Here is a 23,486-nt window from a genome sequence, read left to right on the forward strand (position 1 = left end):
CTACACATGGCATGACAGCTTTGATTTGAGCTGCACAGGGACAGCACCCTGCACATGGTATGGCAGCATTGGGTTGTTCTGCTTCTGGAGGGACTATGCACATGGCATGGCAGCATTGGGTTGAGCCGCATCTGGAGGGCACACTGAATATGGCATGGCAGCACTAGGTTGAGCTGCATCAGGATATAGGGCACGCTGCACATGGCATGGCAGCATGGGGTTGAGCTACAGCTGGATGGAGGTCATCCTGAACATGGCATGGCAGCATTGGGATGAGCTGCAAAGGGAGGGCACCCTGCACATGGCATGGCAGATTTGATTTGAGCTGCAGCTGAATAGAGGGCACTCTGCACATGGCTTGGCAGCAATGGCTTGAGCTGCAGCTGGATAGATGGCGCTCTGCACATGGCATGGCAGCACTGGACTGAGCTGAAGCAGGATGGATGTCACCCTGCACATGGCATGGCAACATTGGGTTGTGCTGATTCTGGAGGACACTCTGCACATGGCATGGTAGCACTGGGTTGTGCTGCAGCTGGATGGAGGGCACCCTATACATGACATGGCAGCTTTGGGTTGAGCTGCAGAGGGAGGGAACCCTGCCTATGGCATGGCAGCATTGGGTTGAACTGCAGAGGGAGGGAACCCTGTACATGGCGTGGTATCACTGGGTTGTGCTGCAGCTTGATGGAGGGCACCCTGCACATGGCATTTCAGCATTGGTTTCAGCTGCTTCTGGAAGGCACTCTGCACATGGCATGGCAGCATTGGGTTGAGCTGCATCTGGAGGGCACACTGAATATGGCATGGCAGCACTAGGTTGAGCTGCATCTGGATAGAGGGTATACTGCGCATGGCATGGCAGCTTTGAGCTGAGTTATGTTGGATGGAGGGTACCTGCTCATTGCATGGCAGCACTAGGTTGAGCTGCAGAGGTAGGGCACCAAGCACATGGCATGGTAGATTTGATTTCAACTACAGCTGGATGGAGGGCACCCTGCAAATGGCATGGCAGCACTGTGTTGAGCTGCAGGCGGAGGGCACCCTGCACATGGCATGGAAGCATTGGGTTGTGCTGCTTCTGGAGGACACTCTGCACATGGCATGGCAGCACTGGGTTGTGCTGCAGCTGGATGGAGTGCACCCTGCACATGACATATCAGCATTGGTTTCAGCTGCTTCTGGAGGACACCCTGCACATGGCATGGCAGCATTGGGTTGAGCTGCATCTTGATAGAGGGTACCCTGCACATGTCATGGCAGCTTTGAGCTGTATTAAGTTGGATGGAGGGTACCTGCTCATTGCATGGCAGCACTGGGTTGAGCTGCAGAGGTAGGGCACCCTGCACATGGCATGGCAGCTTTGATTTGAGCTGCAGCTGGATGGAGGGCATCCTGAACATGGCATGGAAACATTGAATTGAGCTGCACAGGGAGGGCACCCTGCATATGGCATGGCAGCATTGGGTTGAGCTGCACAGGGATAGCACCCTGCACATGGTATGGCAGCATTGGGTTGTTCTGCTTCTGGAGGACACTCTGCACATGACATAGCAGCATTGGGTTGAGCTGCATCTGGATATAAAGCACCCTGCGCATGGCATGGCACCATTGGTTTGAGGTGCAAAGGGAGGGCACCCTGCACATGGCATGGCAGAATTCAGTTGAGTATCAGCTGGATGGTGGGCATGCTGCACATGGCATGGAAGCATGGGGTTGAGCTGCAGCTGGATAGAGGGCACTCTGCACATGGCTTGGCAGCAATGGCTTGAGCTGCAGCTGGATAGAGGGCACCTTGTACATGACATAGCAGCATTGGGTTGAGATGCAGTGAAAGGGCATACTGCCAATAGCATGGCCGCATTAAGTTGAGCTGCAGCTGGATGGAGGGTACCTGCCCATGTCATTGCAGCATTGGGTTGAGCTGCAGAGGGAGGGCACTCTGCACATGGCATGGCAGCATTGGGTTGAGCTGCAGAGGTAGGGCAACCTGCAATCAGAATGGCAGCATTGTGTTGAGCTTCAGAGGGAGGGCATGCTGCCCATAGCATGGCAACATTGGATTGAGCTGTAGCTTGGTGGAGGGCACCCTGCATATGGCATGGCCACATTCGGTTGAGCTGCAGCTTGATGGAGGTCGCCCTGCACATGGCATGGCAGCATTGGGTTGTGCTGAGTTGCAGCTGGATTGAGGGCACCCTGCCCATGTCATGGCAGCATTCGGTTGAGCTGTATCTGAATGGAGGGCACCCTGCACATGACATGGCAACATTGAGTTGAGCTGCAGTTGGATGGACGGCACCCTGCACGTGGTATGGCAGCATTGGGTTGAGCTGCAAAGGGAGTGCACCCTGCACAAGTCATGGCAGCATTGGTTTGAGTTGCTTCTGGAAAACACTCTGCACATGGCATGGCAACATTGTGTTGAGGTGTAGCGGGGACGGCACCCTGCACGTGGCATGGCTGCACTGGGTTTAGCTGCAGCTGGATGGAGGACACCCTGCACATTGCATGGCAGCATTGGGTTGATCTGGAAAGAATTGTCACCCTGCACATTGCATGGCAGCATTGGGTTGATCTGGAAAGAATTGTCACCCTGCACAAGTAATGCCAGCTTTGGGTTGAGCTGCATATGTAGCGAACACTAAATAGGGCATGGCAGCATTGTGTTGTGCTGCAGGGCAGGGTTCACTTCACATGGAATGGCAGCATTGGGATGATCTGCAGCTGAATGGAGGGCACCCTGCACATGGCATAACAGCATTGGGTTGAGCTGCAGAGTGAGTTAACCCTGAAGAAGTCATGGCAGCATTGGGATGAGCTGCATCTGGAGGGCACCCTGCACATGGCATGGCAGAATAGGGTTGAGCTGCAGAGCGAGCTTCACTTGTACATGGCATGGCAGCATTGCGTTCAGCTGCATCCGGATTGAGGGCACCCTGCAAATGGCATGGCAGCATTGGGTTTGAGCTGGAGAGGTAAATCACCCTGCACATGGCATGGCAGCGTTGGGTCGAGCTGCAGAAGGAGGGCACACTGCAAATTTCTTGGCTGCATTGAGTATAAGTTAAGAGGCAGGGCACCCTGCACATGGCGTGGAAGCACTGGGTCGAGCTCCAGCTGGAGAGCACACTGCCCATGGCATGGCAGCATTAGGTTCAGCTGCAGCTGGATGGAGGGCAACCTGCACATGGCATGGTAGCATTGGGATGATCTGCAACTGGATGGAGGGCACCCTGCACATGGCATGGCAGCATTGGGCTGAGCTGCAGAGGGAGGGCACCCTGCACGTGGCATGGCAGAATTGGTTGAACTGAAGCTGGAATACACACTGCACATGGCATGACTGCAATGGGTTGAGCTGCAACAGGTGTGCACACGGCAAATGTCATGACAGCAATTGGATGAACTGCAGCTGAATGGAGGGCACCCTGCACATGTCATGGCAACATTGGTTTGATTTGCAAAGTGAGTTCACCCTGAACAAGTCATGGCAGCATTTGGTTGAGCTGCATATGGAGGGCACCCTGCCCATGAAATGACAGCACTGGGCTGAGCTGCAGCTGAGTGAAGTGCACACTGCGCATGGCATGGCAGCATTGGTTTGAACTGCAGCTGGATGGAGGACAACTTGCCCATGGCATAGCAGCAATGGGTTGAGCAGCAGCTGGATGGAGGGCACCCTGCCCATGGCATGGCAGCATTGGGCTGAGCTGCATCTGGATGGAGGGCACCCTGAACTTTGCATGGCAGCATTGGGTTGAGCTGCACCTGGAGTGCACACTACACATGGCATGGCAACATTGGGTTGAGGTGCAGAGGGGAGGGCACCCTGCACATGGCATGGCTGCACTGGGTTGAGCTGCAACAGGAGTGCACACTGCAAATGTCATGACAGCTATTGGTTGAACTGCAGCTGGATGGAGTGCACCCTGCACATGTCATGGCAGCATTGTGTTGAGCTGCAGTTGGATGGAGGGTACTCTGCACATGGCATGGCACCATTGGGTTGATCTGCAAAGAATGGGTACCCTGCCCATGGCATGGCAGCATTGGGTTGAGCTGCATCTGTAGCGAACTTTAAATATGTCATGGCAGAATTGTGTTGTGCTGCAGAGGGGAGGGTACCATGTACAGGGCATGGAAGCACTGAATGATCTGCAGCACGATGGAAAGCACTCTGCCCATGCCATGGAAGACCTGGGTTGAGCTGCAGCTGGATAGAAGGCACCCTGTACATGGCATGGCAGCATTGGGTTGAGCTGCAGTTGGATGGAGGGCACCCTGCACAAGTCATGGCAGCATTGGTTTGAGCTGCTTAGGAGGACACTCTGCACATGGCATGGCAGAACTGGGTTGAGCTGCATTTGCATGTAGGGCACCCTGCACATGGCATTGTAGCATTGCGTTTAGCTGTAGAGGGGAGGGTACCCTGCATATTGCATGGAAGCTATGGGCTAAGCTGCAGCTGGAGTGCACCCTACACATGGCATGGCAATATTGGGTTGAGGTGCAGCGGGGAGGGCACCCAGCACATGGCATGGCATCATTGAGTTCGGCTGCAGAGGTAGGGCAACCTCCACACAGCATGGCAGCATTTGGTCGAGCAGCAGAGGGAGGGCACACTGCACATTGCTAGGCAGCATTCAGATGAATTGCAGAGGGAGGGCACCCTACCCATGGCATGACAGCACTGAGTTGAGTTGCCAAGTGAGTTCACCATGCACAAGTCTTGGAAGCATTGGGTTGAGCTGCATCTGAATGGAGGGCACCATGCACATGGCATTGCAACATTCGGTTGTGCTGCAGCTGGATGTAGTGTACCCTGCACATGGCATTGCAGCGTTGGGCTGAGCTGCACCTAAAGTGCACCATACACATGGCATGGCAACATTGGGTTGTGGTGCAGAGGGGAGGGCACCCTGCACATGGCATGGCTCATTGGGTTGAGCTGCAGCTGGAGGAGACACTGCACATGGCATGGCAGCACTGTTTTGATCTTCAAAGGGAGGTCACCCTACACACGGCATGGCAGCATTGGGTTGAGCTGTGTATGAAGCTCACTCTGCACATGGCATGGCGGCATTCTGTTGAGCTACAGATGGAAAGCACCTTGCACATGGCATGGCAGAATTGGGTTGAGATGCAGATGGAGGACACCCTACACATGGCATTGTAACACTGGTTTGACCTCCAGAGGGAGGGCACTCTGCACATGGCATGGCAACATTGCGTTGAGCTGCAGAGGTAGGGCAACCTGAACTCGGCATGGCAGCATTGTGTTGAGCTTCAGAGGGAGGGCATGCTGCCCATATGTCATGGTTTAATAATTTTGTAATTTTGCTATCAGTATTCCACATCATAACATCATATAAAGCATGAATAATTTTACTGAATCTGCAACTCACAGAAGACTACATCTCCCAGAGAACAACACGAGCATAGAGATAGGTCACGGGGCCTGGACTCTATATTAACTCTGTCGCAGGCTAGACTGACGTCTTTCGAGTTCTGGCGTTCAGGGGAGTGTGTGGGAGCCTTCACCGTCTCGCCTAGATTTCACAGTAGGCCTCTCGGTTATGGGACTCATTCTCTCTCCTATTTTGCTTGATTCGTTAGCTCAATTTTCAATTATATTGTATTATATTGTGTTATCCTGTATTTCGATATAGTAGTTAGTAAATAAGTGTGCCTCCTTAGATCGTTGCCTCTGTTTTCTTTTCCCAATTAACTTTTTCTTATCGGCCTAAGGCTCCTGAGGGGCTCACGGCCCCTGTCACGGATGCAGGTGGATTTTTCGTTCAAACCGTGACAGATTTTGGTGGAGAATGCGGGCAACTCGAGTTGCTGTTTTTTCTGTGTTTTCTTCTGTTGCTCTTTTAGCTTTTAACAGAGCTACAAGTCTTTTTTCTGTTAAGGAGCTATCTTAGGTTTGCAATTCTGCACCTGCGAGCTTGACCTTGAAAGTCCAGGCGGACTGCCAATACCCCAGTTTATTTTGTAAACACTGCTGAGCTTTGATTTTTTACTTTTTTTCCATCTCTACTGAGGAAAAAAAAAAATAAATGTTTCCTCTAGTAAATTTGTTCTACCAGGGATTACATGTCATTAGTTCCTCTTTTATGATGCTCCAAACATATTGGACCATGTTTAAGCTAGCCCTTTTTTCCTATGAAGTTATAGGAATGTATTATAGATTGAAAGCATGGTTAGCAACGCTTACTTGGTATCTGCATGCAGCTCCAGAGGGAGCAACTAACACAACTAATAGTTCAGGAATGGTGGTTTTTGAGCCTGCTCCTCCTTTTTTCTTTGCATCCTTTAAGCAGTCTTCGAATGACCACTTGTCCCAGTGGACCACACGGTCAATCATATTAATCTCCCTGAATTTACTGTTGGTTATTGTAGTAATCTCACTCAGTATCTGGATTTATAACCTCAGGAGGAAGTCTTCCCTAGAACCAGAGAATACTGAGTGGCAGGGAGTGTGGAGAGACTTTGGAGAGACTTTTAGAGGGCAGACATCTTTAGTGTCATGGAGCTTTACTCCTGAACACTTAAAGAATCCTGAGAGTTTGACCACATATTTGAGACAGGAATGTTGTGGCTCAGGCAGATCTAAGGAGGCACAAATGACTTGGGGCCTAGCTAATGCTTATCGGGCCTTATTCAATACCATTCCTGAGAGGGAAGATTTTGAGGTTGAGAGAGAGAGTCTCAGGGCCGAGAATGAGAGTATGCAATCCAAACTCGACACCCTCCGGTCCGAGCATAACGTCCTCCAGTCCGGGTACAACGCTCTCCAGTCCGAGCACAACGCCCTTCGGTCAGAGCACAGTGCCCTTCGGTCTGAGTGTAACATCCTCCGGTCAGAGCACAACGCCCTCCGGTCCGGGTACAACACTCTCCAGTCTAAGTACGATGCCCTCCAGTCTGAGCGCGGCACTCTCCAGCCCAAGCACGATGCCTTCCAACCCAAGTGTGACACCCTCCAGTCTGAGCACAACACTCTTCAGTCCGAGCATAACGCCCTCCGGTCCGAGCACAACACTCTCAAGACTGAGCACAATGCCCTCCGGACTGAGCACAACACACTCCAGACTGAGCACAATGCCCTCCGGACCGATCACAACACTCTCCAGACTGAGCACAATGCCCTCCGGTCCGGGTATAACACTCTCCAGTCCAAGTATGACACCCTCCAGTCTGAGCGCGGCACCCTCCAGCCCGAGCACAACACTCTTCAGTTCGTGCATAACGCCCTCCGGTCCGAGCATAACACTATTCAGACTGAGCACAATGCCCTCCGGACCAAGCACAACACTCTCCAGACTGAGCACAATGCCCTCCGGACCAAGCACCACACTCTCCAGTCCAAGTATGACACCCTCCAGTCTGAGCGCGGCACCCTCCAGCCAAAGCACAATGCCTTCCAAACCAACTGCGACACCCTCCAGTCCAAGCACAACACTCTCCAGACTGAGCACAATGCCCTCCGGGCCGACCATAACGTCCTCCGGTTCGGGTACAACACTCTCCAGTCCAACTACGACAGCCTCCAGACTGAGCTCGGTGCCGTCCAGTTCAAGCGGAACACTCTCCGAAACCAGCTATGTGCCCTCCGGGGTGAGCTGAATGTATTTAACCAACTACCAGGGGCACATGTAGTCCAATTTGACCAGCCACTGGGGGCGCATGTAGTCCAATTTGACCAGCCACCGGGGGCACATGAAGTCCAATCTGACCAGCCACCGGGGGCACATGTAGTCCAATTGGACCAACCATCGGGGACACCAGATACAATGTTGGATGCCCCTGTAAGAGGGCGAAAGACAAAACGAGTTTCAACTCAGTTAGAGAAAATGCAGAAGGAGTTAGAAGAGCGGAGGGAGTTAGGAGAGCAGGACTCAGGAGAGCAGGGGGACTCAGGAGAGCAGGGGGAGTCAGAAGACCAGAGGAAGTTGGAGGAGCAGAGGATGTTAGAAGAGTTTAAGAAGATGTTAGAGGAGCAGAAGAATTTAGAGGAGCAGAGGAAGTTAGGAGAGAGAAAGTTAGGAGAGAGGAAAAAGAAGGAGGGTTACCTGGAGGAAATAATAGAAGAGTCAGAGTCAGAAGAAGAGGAGCCAAAAGCTAGATTTTCTTTACGAGAATTTCTCGAGTCCAAACTTATAGATGGGGCAGCCTCATCAACACAGCTGCCACCATCAACACCTGGGACTCTTGATAGAGCAAAAGGTGAGCAAAGTATTAAGACCATTATTGATCGATCTTTTAAACTGAGTGAAATTCGAGATCTAAGAAAGGATTTCACACGTCATCCAAAAGAACATATGGTCACTTGGTTACTTCGCTGCTGGGACAATGGTGCCAACAGTGTGTGGCTTGATGGCAGTGAAGCTCGCCAACTGGGTAGCATTTCCAAGGACTCACGTGTGGACAGAAGTATTGGCACATGCCAAAATCAGTCCTACACCCTATGGAAGCTGATGCTGATAGCAGTAAAAGATAGATTCCCTTTTAAACGGGACTAGGAGCCTGAGAAAAAGAAATGTACTGATATAGAGAAAGGTATCCAATTTTTGAGAGAAACTGCTCTGGTGGAAATGCTATACAGCCCCCAATTCAATCGTAATGATCCAAACCAATTACATGATCCTGAAGCAGTCCGCGTTCCACGACAAATGTGGCGTGACTTTACAAAGGCAGCTCCAGAAAAGCATGCCAGTGCACTTGCATTGGTAAATGGCAAAGGGGAAAGGAAACCCCGTGTGAACGAACTAATTAGCAGACTTCAGGAACCTGAACTATTTATAAGCGCTACAGAAGTTAATCCGTAAACTTCAGCAATTGTCAAAATAGTGGAAAGATTAAACAAAATGGAGGGAACACAAAGTGATATTATTGACAAATTCGCTAATGTGCCTGATGTAGATGAATCCACGGTGGTACAAGATGATGGAAACCAGGATTTCCACGATCGCCTATTGAGAAAGCTAATCAACATGAGTTCCTCTCGATCTGTATCATCGAAAATCTCAACCATTAAAAAAAAGACGTCCTCGTATTCAAGCAAATGACAACGATAAGACACCTCGTATTCAAGCAAATGACAACGATAAGAATACAAGTCTTGCCTTGTTGTTTTTCCCCTGTAGTCATGGGGAGGACATGAAGAAGTGGGGTAATTCATCCACTTCTGCACTTCAGGCACGAGTAAAAGAATTACAGTGTGAAACAACCACCAAGGTGAACTCTTCCAAGAAGGGGAAAGTTCCAGTTGCTGCAAGCCACCGAAGCAAACAGTAGAGGGGCCCTGCCCCCAGTCAGGGAGGGGAAAGGGACAATAGTGTATACTGGACTGTGTGGATTAAGTGGCCTGGCACATCTCGACCACAGAAATATAAAGCCTTGGTGGACACTGGTGCACAATGCACCCTAATGCCCTCAAGTCACCAAGGGACACAACCAATATATATACATGGAGTGACTGGGGGTTCCCAAGAATTGACTATGTTGGAGGCCGAAAAAAGCCTCACTGGTAAAAACTGGCAGAGACACCCTATTGTGACTGGTCCAGAGGCTCCATGTATATTGGGTATCGATTACCTTAGGATGGGATATTTTAAGGATCCCAAGGGGTATTGATGGGCCTTTGGGATAGCTGCTGTTAACACAAACGGTGTTAAGCAGCTGTCAACTTTACCTGGTCTGTCAGATGATCGTTCTGCTGTGGGATTGCTCCAGGTAAAAGACCAAGAGGTACCAATTGCCACCAAAGTGGTTCACAGACGGCAGTACAGCACCAATAGGGACTCATTGCTCCCCATTCACAAGCTAATTCGCCAATTAGAGAATCAGGGAGTGATTAGCAAAACTCACTCGCCTTTTAACAGCCCCATATGGCCAGTGCGTAAAACCAGAGGGGAATGTAGGCTGATGGTAGAGTACCGTGGCCTGAATGAAGTCACACCTCCATTAAGTGCTGCTGTACCAGACATGCTAGAACTCCAGTATGAATTGGAGTCAAAAGAAGGTAGGTGGTATGCCACCATTGGCATTGCTAATGCCTTCTTTTCCATCCCATTGGCTGCAAAATGTAGGCCACAGTTTGCTTTTACCTGGAGAGGTATTCAGTACACCTGGAACCGTTTACCTCAAGGGTGGAAGCACAGCCCAACAATTTGCCATGGATTGATCCAAGCTGTCTTGGAACAGGGTAATGCTTCTGAGCACTTGCAGTATATTGATGATATTGTAGTGTGGGGCCATACAGCAGCAGAGGTTTTCAAGAAAGGGAAACAGATAATCCAAATTCTCTTGCAAGCTGGTTTTGCCATTAAGCGCAGCAAGGTGAAGGGGCCTGCCCAGGAAATCCAGTTCCTAGGTATAAAATGGCAAGATGGACGTCGTCACATCCCAGCAGATGTGATTGACAAAATCACTGCTATGTCTCCATCCACCGACAAGACAGAGACCCAATCTTTTCTGGGAGTAGTGGGCTTTTGGAGAATGCATGTCCCAAACTACAGCCACATAGTGAGCTCCCTCTATCAGGTAACACGGAAGAAGAATAATTTCTCATGGGGTCCTGAGCAGAAGCAGGCTTTTGAGCAGATAAAACAAGAAATAGCCCGTGCCGTGGCCTTGGGGCCAGTCCGGACGGGACAGGATGTGAAGAACATCCTCTACACTGCGGCTGGAGAGAAAGGTCCCAACTGGAGATTGTGGCAAAGAGCCTCAGGAGAAACCCGAGGCCAACCCCTAGGCTTCTGGAGTCGAGCATAAAAAGGGTCTGAGGAGCGCTAAACTCCGACTGAGAAGGAGATCTTAGCCGTGTATGAGGGGGTTCGGGCTGCTTCTGAAGTTGTTGGGACAGAGGTTCAGCTTCTTCTAGCACCTCGCTTGCCAGTAATAAACTGGATGTTTAAAGGACAGGTTCCCTCCACCCATCATGCTATTGATGCCACTTGGAGTAAGTGGATTTCATTAATTACTCAACGAGGTCGAATGGGAAAACTCAGCCGTCCTGGAATTCTAGAAGTGATCATGGACTGGCCTGAGAGTAAAAAAATTGAAACACCACCTACAGAAGAGATATCACATGCTAAAGAGGCACCACCATACAATGAGCTACCAGAAAACGAAAACAAATTTGCCCTATTCACAGACGGATCATGTCGTATTGTAGGGAAGCATCGCAGATGGAAAGCTGCTGTATGGAGCCCCACACGACAAGTTGCAGAGGCCACTGAAGGTAAAGGAGAATCAAGTCAATTCGCAGAGGTAAAGACTGTTCATCTGGCTTCAGATGTGGCTGAAGGGAAGGGTGGCCAATGCTTCATCTTTATACTGATTCATGGATGGTGGCAAATGCCTTATGGGTGTGGTTGCAGCAGTGGGAAGATGATAACTGGCATCGAAGGGGTAAACCTGTTTGGGCTGCTGAACTGTGGAAAGATATTGCTGCCCGAATAAGGAACATTGTTGTAAAGGTGCGCCATGTAGATGCTCATGTGCCTAAAAGTAAGGCTACTGAAGAACATAAAAATAACCATCAGGTTGATCGAGCTGCCAAAATTGAGGTGGCTCAAATAGACTTGGACTGGCAGAACAAGGGTGAATTATTCCTAGCTCGGTGGTCCCATGAGACTTCAGGTCATCAAGGAAGGGATGCAACATATAAGTGGCCAGAGACCGAGGGGTGGACTTAACTATGGACGCTATGGCTCAGGTTATTCATGACAGTGAAACATGCGCCATAATTAAACAAGCCAAGAGGATGAAACCTTTTTGGGGGGAAGGGCGATGGCAAAAGTATAAATATGGAGAGGCATGGCAGGTTGATTATATCACCTTGCCACGATCTCGCAATGGTAAGCGTTATGTACTCACCATGGTGGAGGCAACCACTGGGTGGCTCGAAACATACGCAGTACCCCATACTACCACCCGAAACACCATATTAGGGTTGGAAAAGCAAATCCTGTGGAGGCATGGCACTCCGGAAAGAATTGAATCAGATAATGAGACCCATTTTAAAAATTCTCTTTCATAGTTTCATAGTTTCGTGCGGGTTGGAAGGAACCTTAGAGATCATCGAGTCCAGCCCCCGGAATTCGAGCCTCTGTGTAGCAGAGCGGCACTTCTACCACTTGCGCCACAGGGGGGATTCGAACTCCGGGCCCCAGTGTTGCAAGGCGGCATCTTTAACCACTGCGCCACCGGGGTTCTCTTGTAACCAATTGGGCCAAAAATCATGGCATTGAGTGGATTTACCATATTCCCTATCTTGCACCACCTTCTGGTAAAATTGAATGATATAATGGGTTGTTGAAAACTATGTTGAAAGCAATGGGTGGCGGAACATATAAAAATTGGGAGAACCATTTAGCAGAAGCCACCTGGTTGGTCAACACTCGAGGATCTAGTAATAGCAATTGTCCTAACCAATCCAGCTCCCTACGTACTGTGGAGGGAGATAAGGTTCCTGTAGTACACAACGGCAAACCTCTCCGGGGTACTGTCTTTGCCCAGGGACCTGGGTGCACGTGGTGGGTGATGGACAAAAATGGGAATGTCCAATGTGTACCACAAGGGAATTTGATGTTGGGGGAGTGCAGCCAATGATTTCTTGTAGATAAATAGGTAGAGTCTCAGAAAATATTTGACGAATGTTCAATTTGGTACAGGACTTACGATAGAGTGGATTAATGTTAAGGAAACACTTTTTTTCTATATACCTTAATTAGGCATTCTGTAAGCAAGTTTTCCATCTGGACTCTATATCGTGCTCTGGCCATGCATGTGTAGAGCACACATGGAAAGAAGTATAAGTCAAAAGGAAATATGCTGTGGTGGCTGGGAAGGGATGAGTGCACCTTGATGTGGGGGACGCCATACTAGCGCTGCCATGCAATGTGCAGGGTGACTTTCATATGCAGCTCAACCCAATGCTGCTGTGCCTTGTGCACGGTGACCTCCCTTTGAAGAACAAAGCAATGCTGCCATGCCATGTGCAGTGTCTCCTCCAGCTGCAGCTGAACCCAATGAGCCATGCCGTGGGCAGGGTGCTCTCCATCCATCTACAGATCATTCAGTGCTAAAATGCCCTATCCAGGGTACCCTCCCCTCTGCACCACAACACAATTCTGCCATGCCATATTTAGTGTTCGCTACAGATGCAGCTCAACCCAATGCTGGCATTACTTTTGCAGGGCGACAGTTCTTTGCATCTCAACCCAATGCTGCCATGCAATGTGCAGGGTGCCCTCCCCTCTGCACCACATCCCAATGTTGCCATGCCCTGTGTAGGGAGCACTCCAGGTACAGCTCAGCCCAACGCTGCAATGCCATGTGCAGGGTGCAGTACATTCAGCTGCAGCACAACTGAATGTTGCCATGGCATGTGCAGGGTGTCCTCCATTGAGATGCAGCTAAAACCAATGCTTATTAGATTTGTGCATGGTGAACTGACTTTGCAGATCAACTCATTTCTGTCAAGCCATGGGTAGGATGCCCTCCCTCTGCAATTCATCTCAATGCTGCCGGGCAATGTGCAGTGTGTCCTCCAACAAGCTGCAGCTCAACCAAATGTTGCAATGCCATATGCAGTGTGCCCTCCATCCAGCTACAGATCAATCCAATGCTGCCATGCTATGGTCAGCATACCCTCTCTTTGAAGCTCAACACAATGCTGCCATGCCATGTGCAGAGTGCCCTCCCTCTGCAGCTCAACCCAGTGTTGCAATGCCATGTGTAGGGTGTCCTTCAGCTGCAGTTCAACCCAATTCTGCCATGCCATGTGCAGGGTGCCCTACCTCTGCAGCTCAAAAGAATGCCTGCATGCCATGTGCAGGGTGACCTTCATATGCAGCTCAACCCAATGGTGCCATGCTGTGTACAGGGTGACCGCTTTTTGAAGATCAAAACAATGCTGCCAAGCAATGTGCAGTGTCTTTTAAAGCTGCAGCTCAACCAAATGAGCCATGACAAGGGCAGGGTGCCCTCCCTCTGCAGCTCAATTGAATGAGCCATGCATTGGGCAGGGCGCTCTCCATCCTGTTGCTGATCATTCAATGTTTCCATGCCCTGTACAAGGTACACTCCCTTCTGCAACACAACACAATTCTGCCATGCCATATTTTAGGTTCGCTACAGATGCAGCTCAATCGAATGCTGCCATGCCACGGGCAGGGTACCCATTCTTTGCAGCTCAACCCATTGCTGCTATGCCGTGGGCAAGGTGTCCTCCATCCAGCTTCATCTCAAACCAATGCTGCCATGCCATGTGCAGTGTGCCCGCCAGTTGCAAATCATCCCAATGCTGCCATGCCATGTGGAGTGTGCACTTCACTCAGCTGCAGCTCAGACCAGTGCTGTCATTTCATTGGCAGGGTGCCCTCCATATGCATCTCAACCCAATGCTGCCATGACTTGTTCAGGGTGAACTCACTTTGCAGATCAACCCAATGCTGCCAATCCATGTGCAGGGTGCCCTCCATTCCGCTGCAGATCATCCCAATGCTGCCATTCCATGTGCAGTGCACCCTGCCCTGCATCAGAACACAATGCTGGCATTACTTGTGCAGGGTGACAGTTCTTTGCAGATCAACCCAATGCTCTCATGCAATGTGTAGGGTGCCCTCCATCTAGCTGCAGTTCAACCAGTTGCTGTCATGACATTTGCAGTGTGCACTCCTGTTGCAGCTCAACCCAGTGTAGCCATGCCATGTGCAGGGTGTTCTCCCCTTGGCACCTCAACCCAATGTTGCCATGCTGTCACGGAGTTCTCTCTAGAGCTCACTCCGGGACAGTGGGCACAAACCCAGGGCAGCAGGAACAAAAGCCCCCCCCCTTTCCTCTATCGGCACAGCGTGGCGCAGCCCGGCCCGGCCACGTGCGTTTCGGGAGAGGGGAAGGGAAGGGAGATTGCGATTAGGTCTAACAAAAAATAAGGGAGAAAAAAGGTGATCTGAGAGCAAATGGCAGTTTAATAACCTAATAATGCTAAACAAACAACAAGAGAGTTTCAACAAAGAGAATACCAAGTCCCCAATCTCACCGATGGAGCTGTGGAAGGCAGGAAGCTCTGACCACGTTGTCTCCTCGCAGGGAGCCGGTCCGCAACCCCGTCCCCTTCCTCACTTCCCTTCTGGTGCCCCACCCCACATGCCCATTAAGGCAGCCCACAGAAAAAAAACTTGTCCCCTTTACTTCCATTATGAGGCATGGTGTTCTGATGTGGAATACCAACACCAACCAAATTGCAAAACCATAACATTCCACCCCTTATTACACATCATCGCATCATGCCTAATTTTTATCAACATATAAACAGAACAGTAGTTAACATGCATTACATATGTACATACAGATATATATATATATATATATATATATATATATATATATATACACACACATGGAATCACAGGCTGCACTCCCCCAGCATCAAATTTCCCTGTGGCACACACTGAACACCCCCATCCTTCTGCATCACCCACCAGGTGCACCCAGGTCCCTGTGCAAAGACAGTTCCACGGAGGGGCCTCCCCTTTCCAGAGGCTGGAAGGACCCAAACCGCTTTTCCCAGCATATTCTTTACATGCACCACAGGAACCTTGTGTCCCTCCATGGTACGCAGGGAGTTGGACTGTGTAGGGCCGTCTCGGTTGGCTGATCCTCGGGTGTTTACCAGCCAGGTGGCTTCTGCTAGATGTTTCTCCCAGTTCTTAAATGTTCCACCACCCATCGCTTTCAGCGTGGTTTTCAGCAAACCGTTGTGGCGCTCGATCTTACCAGCGGCTGGTGCGTGATAGGGGATGTGATAGATCCACTCGATGCCATGTTCTTTGGCCCAAGTGCTCACCAGTGAATTTTTGAAATGAGTCCCATTGTCTGATTCGATCCTCTCTGGGGTGCCATGTCGCCACAGGATTTGTGTCTCTAGGCCTAATATGGTGTTTCTGGCAGTGGCATGGGGCACCGCATATGTCTCAAGCCACCCGGTGGTTACCTCCACCATGGTGAGTACATAATGCTTACCATTACGAGTCTTTGGCAGGGTGATATAATCAATCTGCCATGCCTCCCCATATTTATACTTTTCCCATCGCCCTTCACCCCAGAGAGGTCTCATCCTCTTGGCCTGTTTGATCATGGCACAGGTGTCACAATCATGGATGATCTGTGCAATAGCGTCCATATTTATGTCCACCCCTCGGTCTCTAGCCCACTTATGTGTTCCATCTCTGCCTTGATGGCCTGAGGTCTCATGGGCCCACCGAGCTAGGAATAACTCTCCCTTATTCTGCCAGTCCAGGTCTATCTCAGCCACCTCAATTCTGGCAGCTCGATCTACCTGGTGGTTATTTTGTTGCTCCTCTGTTGCTCGACTCTTGGGCACGTGGGCATCTACGTGACGCACCTTTAGGACCATTTTCTTTATTCGGGCAGCAATGTTCTTCCATAGTTCAGCGGCCCAAATAGGTTTACCTTTCCGCTGCCAGTTGTTTTGCTCCCATTGCTGCAACCACCCCCACAAGGCATTGGCCACCATCCATGAGTCAGTATAGAGGTAAAGCACTGGCCATTTCTCCCGCTCAGCAATGTCTAGGGCCAGCTGGACAGCCTTTACCTCCGCAAATTGACTCGATTCTCCTCTTCCTTCCGTGGCCTCTGCAACTTGTCGTGTGGGACTCCACACTGCAGCCTTCCATCTGCGATGTTTCCCAACAATGCGGAAAGATCCATCAGTGAACAGGGCGAACTTCTTTTCGTTGTCCGGAAGTTCATTGTATGGGGGAGCCTCTTTGGCGCGTGACACCTCTTCTGCCGGTGGTGCTTCAAACTTTTTACCTTCGGGCCAGTCCATGATCACTTCTAGGATCCCTGGACGGCTGAGGTTCCCCATCCGGGCCCGCTGTGTGATTACTGCAACCCACTTACTCCATGTGGCATCTGTGGCATGGTGAGTGGAGGGAACCTGCCCTTTAAACATCCAATTCAGCACTGGAAGTCGAGGTGCCAGGAGAAGCTGTGTTTCGGTGCCAATTACCTCAGAGGCAGCCCGGACCCCTTCATATGCGGCTAGGATCTCCTTCTCAGTTGGAGTGTAGCCCTCTTCCGACCCCCTGTATGCTCTACTCCAGAATCCTCGGGGTCGGCCTCGGGTCTCATCTGAGGTTCTCTGCCACAAGCTCCAAGTGGGACCTTTCTCCCCAGCAGCTGTGTAAAGGATGTTCTTCACATCCTGTCCCATCCGTACTGGCCCCAGGGCCACAGCACGGGCTATCTCTTGCTTGATTTGCTCAAAGGCCTGCTGCTGTTCAGGGCCCCACGCGAAGCTATTCTTCTTTCGGGTCACCTGATAGAGGGGTCTCACAATGAGGCTATAATTTGGGATGTGCATCCTCCAGAAGCCTACCACACCCAGGAAGGACTGTGTCTCTTTTTTGTCATTGGGCGCAGACATTGCAGTAATTTTGTTGATCACATCAGTTGGGATGTAGCGACGCCCATCTTGCCATTTCACCCCTAGAAACTGGATTTCTTGGGCAGGGCCCTTCACTTTGTCTCGCTTAATAGCGAAACCAGCAGACAGGAGGATTTGGATTATCCGTTCTCCTTTTTTAAAAACCTCCGTCGCTGTATCACCCCACACAACGATATCATCTATATACTGCAGGTGCTCTGGAGCACCGCCCTGTTCCAACGTGGCTTGGATCAGCCCATGGCAGATGGTCGGGCTGTGTTTCCACCCCTGGGCCAAACGGTTCCAAGTGTACTGAACACCCCTCCAAGTAAAGGCAAACTGTGGCCTACACTCTGTGGCCAAAGGGACAGAGAAAAATGCATTGGCAATATCAATGGTGGCATACCATTTTGCCTCTTTCGATTCCAGTTCATACTGGAGTTCCAACATGTCTGGCACTGCAGCACTCAATGGGGGTGTGACCTCATTAAGGCCACAATAGTCCACTGTCAGCCTCCATTCTCCACTGGCTTTGCGCACTGGCCATATGGGGCTATTGAAGGGTGAATGGGTCTTACTAATTACTCCCTGACTTTCTAGTTGTTGAATGAGCTTATGGATAGGGAGCAAGGAATCCCTATTAGTACGGTACTGTCGTCTGTGTACTGTTCTCGTGGCAATTGGTACCCGTTGTTCTTCCACCCGCAGTAACCCCACAGCAGACGGGTCCCCTGATAGGCCAGGCAAATCAGACAGCTGCTTAATGTTGTCTGTTTCTATAGCAGCTATTCCAAAAGCCCATCTGTACCCTTTGGGGTCCTTGAAATGTCCCCTTCTTAGGTAATCTATTCCAAGTATGCAACGAGCCCCCTGGCCAGTCACTATGCGATGCTTCTGCCAGTCTCTACCAGTGAGGCTTATCTCGGCCTCCAATACAGACAGTTCCTGCGAACCCCCAGTCACCCCATGTATATGTATCCGTTCTGTCCCTTCGAAACCTGAGGGTATCAGAGTGCACTGTGCACCGGTATCCACCAGTGCTTTATATTTTTGTGGTTCTGATGTGCCAGGCCACCGAATCCACACAGTCCAATACACTCTATTATCCCTCTCCCCCCCCTGGCTGAGGGCAGGGCCCCTCTATTGGTTGTCTGAAGCGGTAGAGGCAACCTCAGTAGTGGCTGACCTCTTTTGTAATTTTCTTACCCGTGCTCGCAGTACAAAATTGGGTTCGTCATGCCACTTCTTCATATCCTCTCCATGGTCACGCAGGTAGTTCCACATGGCACCACGTGACATAGGCTCACTGCGGTCCTTCACTCGGACAGGTGTGCGTTTGCGTCTGACAGCTGAGACTGCCACAGGTTCACTGTGGTTCCTTGCCGCAGACCAGCTCTTCTGCATGTTGTCCTGTCTTCTCTCCATTTGGTCCATTCTATCCACCATTTTACAGATGGCTGCGATGGTGGTACGGTGTGGCAGTAGTGAGTATTCGATATTTTGCAGTGAAAGGATGAGCTCAAAAATTTCAGGTCTCCTATCCAGCTCATCATACCTGTTAGAGTTCGTTAATAGTATACTGGAATACTTCCCTGGTGCTGACCGTATGAGTTTCTTGCATATTTCCGGAGTACCGCTCACCTTTTCTGGGTCATGGTAATCCTCTGGGTCCCCAGGGACAAACATGGGATCGAACAGCATTTCTGCCACAGCCATTTCTCTCAGGTACTGGATACCTTCCTCAGCTGTACTCCATTTTTCCAGTACAGGCTCCAAATCACTTTTGAGAAGACAGGTTGCCTTTACAGCTGATAGAATCCTCTCCCAGAGATTGGCGACTCCATCGAGACATCTGCTGATCCCTCTATCAATAGATGAGTCTCGAGCAATGTTTCCTAATTGACGAGCCTCATCGCAGCTTAGGGACATGCAGGAGGCCCCATTGTCCCAACACCGGAGCAGCCAAGTGACAAGGCGTTCACCTGGGAGTTGGGCAAACTCCTTTCTCGCACTTTGGATTTCAGTAATTTTCAGAGGTTTACGAGTAGAGGAAGCAGTGACTTTTCCCTCATCATCACTATCTTCTCCGCGTCTGTTAGTCTTCTGAGTTGCCTTCCTTGGTGGTTTTGGGGAGGGTCCCTCGCCTGGATCTTCCTCTACTTCCTCCATCCGTTCCAGACGTGAGGACACACGTTCCCATCTCTGGCCTTCCACTGGGGCGACTGACACTGATGCTGGTGCTTCCTGTGGTCGGCTGGGATTAACTTGTTGCCTTCCCCTTAGGATTTGGATCTCATTCTCGATACTCTCTATCTTTTTCATAAGCCATTCGTTCTGAGATCCCCCTGATCTCCCACACTCACTCAGGGGTTCTATTAATTTCCCAAGGTCCCTCTGGTGTTCAGGGGTGAGATTACCTGATACTGGGGGTCCCGATGATTCTGGCCCTTTTCCTGAGTCTCTCTGCATTATTCTTTGCAAGTCTTTCCGCACGTTATAAACTACTACAATTAGAGAGACTAACAACACAGTATCCCATTTGACACCCCAGTCATACTTAAGGAATTCAGAGCATTCGTGAGCCAGTTCAAGCACAGTGCCTGTGATGTTCGTTAGTCTGGAAGGGAGCCAGGCAGATATCTCTATCCCTGCCAGCCGTCGGATTAATAAATCTACCCCCATCATCATCATCAGGATGTCCTTAAGCCAGGACCACAGGAACCTAGGGACTATCAGTCCTAAATACAGGGCTGCTGAAAAAAACCACCTAATTACTGCCCAAAACATTGCCCAAAGCTTTGCCCGCATTCTCCACCAAAAATGTCACGGAGTTCTCTCTAGAGCTCACTCCGGGACAGTGGGCACAAACCCGGGGCAGCAGGAACAAAAGCCCCCCCCCCTTTCCTCTATCGGCACAGCGCGGCGCAGCCCGGCCCGGCCACGTGCGTTTCGGGAGAGGGGAAGGGAAGGGAGATTGCGATTAGGTCTAACAAAAAATAAGGGAGAAAAAAGGTGATCTGAGAACGAATGGCAGTTTAATAACCTAATAATGCTAAACAAACAACAAGAGAGTTTCAACAAAGAGAATACCAAGTCCCCAATCTCACCGATGGAGCTGTGGAAGGCAGGAAGCTCTGACCACGTTGTCTCCTCGCAGGGAGCCGGTCCGCAACCCCGTCCCCTTCCTCACTTCCCTTCTGGTGCCCCACCCCACATGCCCATTAAGGCAGCCCACAGAAAAAAAACTTGTCCCCTTTACTTCCATTATGAGGCATGGTGTTCTGATGTGGAATACCAACACCAACCAAATTGCAAAACCATAACACATGCCATGTGTAGGGTGCACTCCAGGTGCAGCTCAGTCAACTGCTGCAATGCCATGTGCAGGGTGCCCTTCATCCAGCTGCAGCACAACTGAATTTTGCCATGGCATGTGCAGGGTGCCCTCCATTCAGATGCAGCTCAGCTCATTGCTTTATAGACTTGTGCATGGTGAACTCACTTGGCAGCTCAACTCAGTGCTGTCATGCCATGGGTAGGGTGCCCTCCCTCCGCAATTCATCTCAATGCTGCCTAGCAATGTGAAGTGTGCCCTCCCTCTGCTGCTCGACCCAATGCTGCCATACCGTGTGCAGGTTGCCCTACCTCTGCAGCCCAACCCAATGTTGCCATGCCATGTGCAGTGTGACCTCCCCGCTGCACCTCAACCCAATGCTGCCATGTCATGTGCAGGGTGCCCTCCATGCAGCTGCAGCTCAACCCAGTGCTGCCCTGCCATGTGCAGAGTATCCTACAGAAGCAACTCAAAACGATGCTGCCATGAGTTGTGCGGGGTGCACTTTGTTTGCAGCTCAACCCAATGTTGCCATGCCATGTACAGGGTGCCTTGTATCCAATTGCAGCTCAACCCAGTGCTGCCATGACATGGGCAGGGCGCTCTCCATGCAGCTGCAGCTCAGCAAAATGCTGCCATGCCATTGGCATGTGCCCTCCATATGCAGCTCAACAGAATGCTGCCATGTCATGTTCAGGGTGCGCTCCATCAAGCTGCAGCTCAACCAAATGTTGCCATGCCATATGCAGGGTGCCCTCCACCAAGCTACAGCTCAATCCTATGCTGCCATGCTATGGGCTGCATGCCCTACCTCTGCAGCTCAACCCAATGCTGCCATGACATGGGCAGGGTATTGAATAAGACCCGATAAGCATTAGCTAGGCCCCAAGTCATTTGTGCCTCCTTAGATCTGCCTGAGCCACAACATTCCTGTCTCAAATACGCAGTCAAACTCTCAGGATTCTTTAAGTGTTCAGGAGTAAAGCTCCATGACACTAAAGATGTCTGTCTTCTAAAAGTCTCTCCAAAGTCTCTCCACACTCCCTGCCACTCAGTATTCTCTGGTTCTAGGGAAGATTTCCTCTCGAGGTTATAAATCCAAATACTGAGTGAGATTACTACAATAACCAACAGTAAGTTCAGGGAGATTGATACGATTGACAGTGTGGTCCACTGGGCCAACTGGTCATTCGAAGACTGCTTAAAAGATGCAAAGCAAAAAGGAGGAGCACGCTCAAAAACTACCATTCCTGTACTATTAGTTGCATTAGTTGCTCCCTCTGGAGATGCATGCAGATACGAAGTAAGTGTTGCTAACCATGTTTTCAATCCATTATACATTCCTATAGCTCCATAGGAAAAAGTGGCTAGCTTAAACATGCTCCAATGTTTGGACCATCACAAAAGAGGAACTAATGACATGCAGTCCCTGGTAGAACAAATTTACTAGAGGAAACATTTTTTTTCTTTTTTTTCTTTTTTTTCTTTTCCTTCAATAGAGAGAAAAAAGTAAAAAAGCAAAGCTCAGCAGCGTTTATAAAATAAACTGGGGTATTGGCAGTCCGTCTGGACTTTCAAGGTCAAGCTCGCAGGTGCAGAATTGCAAACCTAAGATAGCTCCTTAACAGAAAAAAAACTTGTAGCTCTGTTAAAAGCTAAAAGAGCAACAGAAGAAAACACAGAAAAACAGCAACTCAGTTTGCTCGCATTCTCCACCAAAATCTGTCACGGTTTAAACTAAAAATCCACCTGCATCCGTGACAGGGGGCCGTAGGCCCCGCAGGGGCCCTAGGCCAAAAGGAAAAAGTTAATTGGGAAAAGAAAACAGCGGCAACAATCTAAGGAGGCACACTTATTTACTAAATACTATATCGAAATACAGGATAACACAATATAACACAATATAATTGAAAATTGAGCTAACGAATCAAGCAAAATAGGAGAGAGAATGAGTCCCGTAACCAAGAGGCCTACTGTGAATCTAGGCGAGACGGTGAAGGCTCCCATATACTCCCCTGAACGCCAGAACTCGAAAGACGTCAGTCTAGCCTGCGACAGAGTTAATATAGAGTCCAGGTCCCGTGACCTATCTCTATGCTCGTGTTGTTCTCTGGGAGATGTAGTCTTCTGTGAGTTGCAGATTCAGTAAAATAATTCATGGTTTATATGATGTTATGATGTGGAATACTGATAGCAAAATTACAAAATTATTAAACCATGACACAGCTACAGCTCAACACTATGCTGCCATGTCATGTGCAGGCTGCCCTCCCCTCTGCACCTAAACCCAATGTTGCCATGCTATATGTAGGGTGCACTCCAGATACAGCCCAGCCCAATGCTTCCATGCAATGTTAATGGTACCCTCCCCTCTGCAGCTAAACACAATGCTGCCATGCCATGTACAGTGAGACCACCTTCTGAAGCTCAAACAAATGCTGCCATGCCATATGCAGGGTCACCTAAATCCAGCTGCAGTTCAAACCAATTCGGCCAGGCAATGTACAGGGTGCACTCCCTTTGCAGCTCCACCCAATGCTTCCATGCCATGTTCAGGATGCCCTCCTTTCAGCTGCAGCTCAACCCAATGCTGCCTATCCACGTGCAGGGTGCACTCCATCCAGCTGTAGTTCAAATCAAATCTGCCATGCCATGTCCTTGGTGTCCTACCTCTGCAGT

The 23,486-nt window shown here is 50.1% G+C and overlaps 1 protein-coding gene across 1 annotated transcript in view; it reads left to right on the forward strand.

Moving 5' to 3' along the window:
- LOC146754594 (uncharacterized) overlaps positions 1-23,486 on the forward strand; it is a 64,077-nt gene that overhangs the window by 18,725 nt on the left and 21,866 nt on the right. The gene's annotated exons all lie outside the window — the stretch shown is intronic.

The sequence above is a fragment of the Coturnix japonica genome, chromosome W (genome assembly GCF_054131305.1).
Source record: "Coturnix japonica strain WE chromosome W, WE-NBRP24, whole genome shotgun sequence".
Taxonomy (NCBI): domain Eukaryota; kingdom Metazoa; phylum Chordata; class Aves; order Galliformes; family Phasianidae; genus Coturnix; species Coturnix japonica.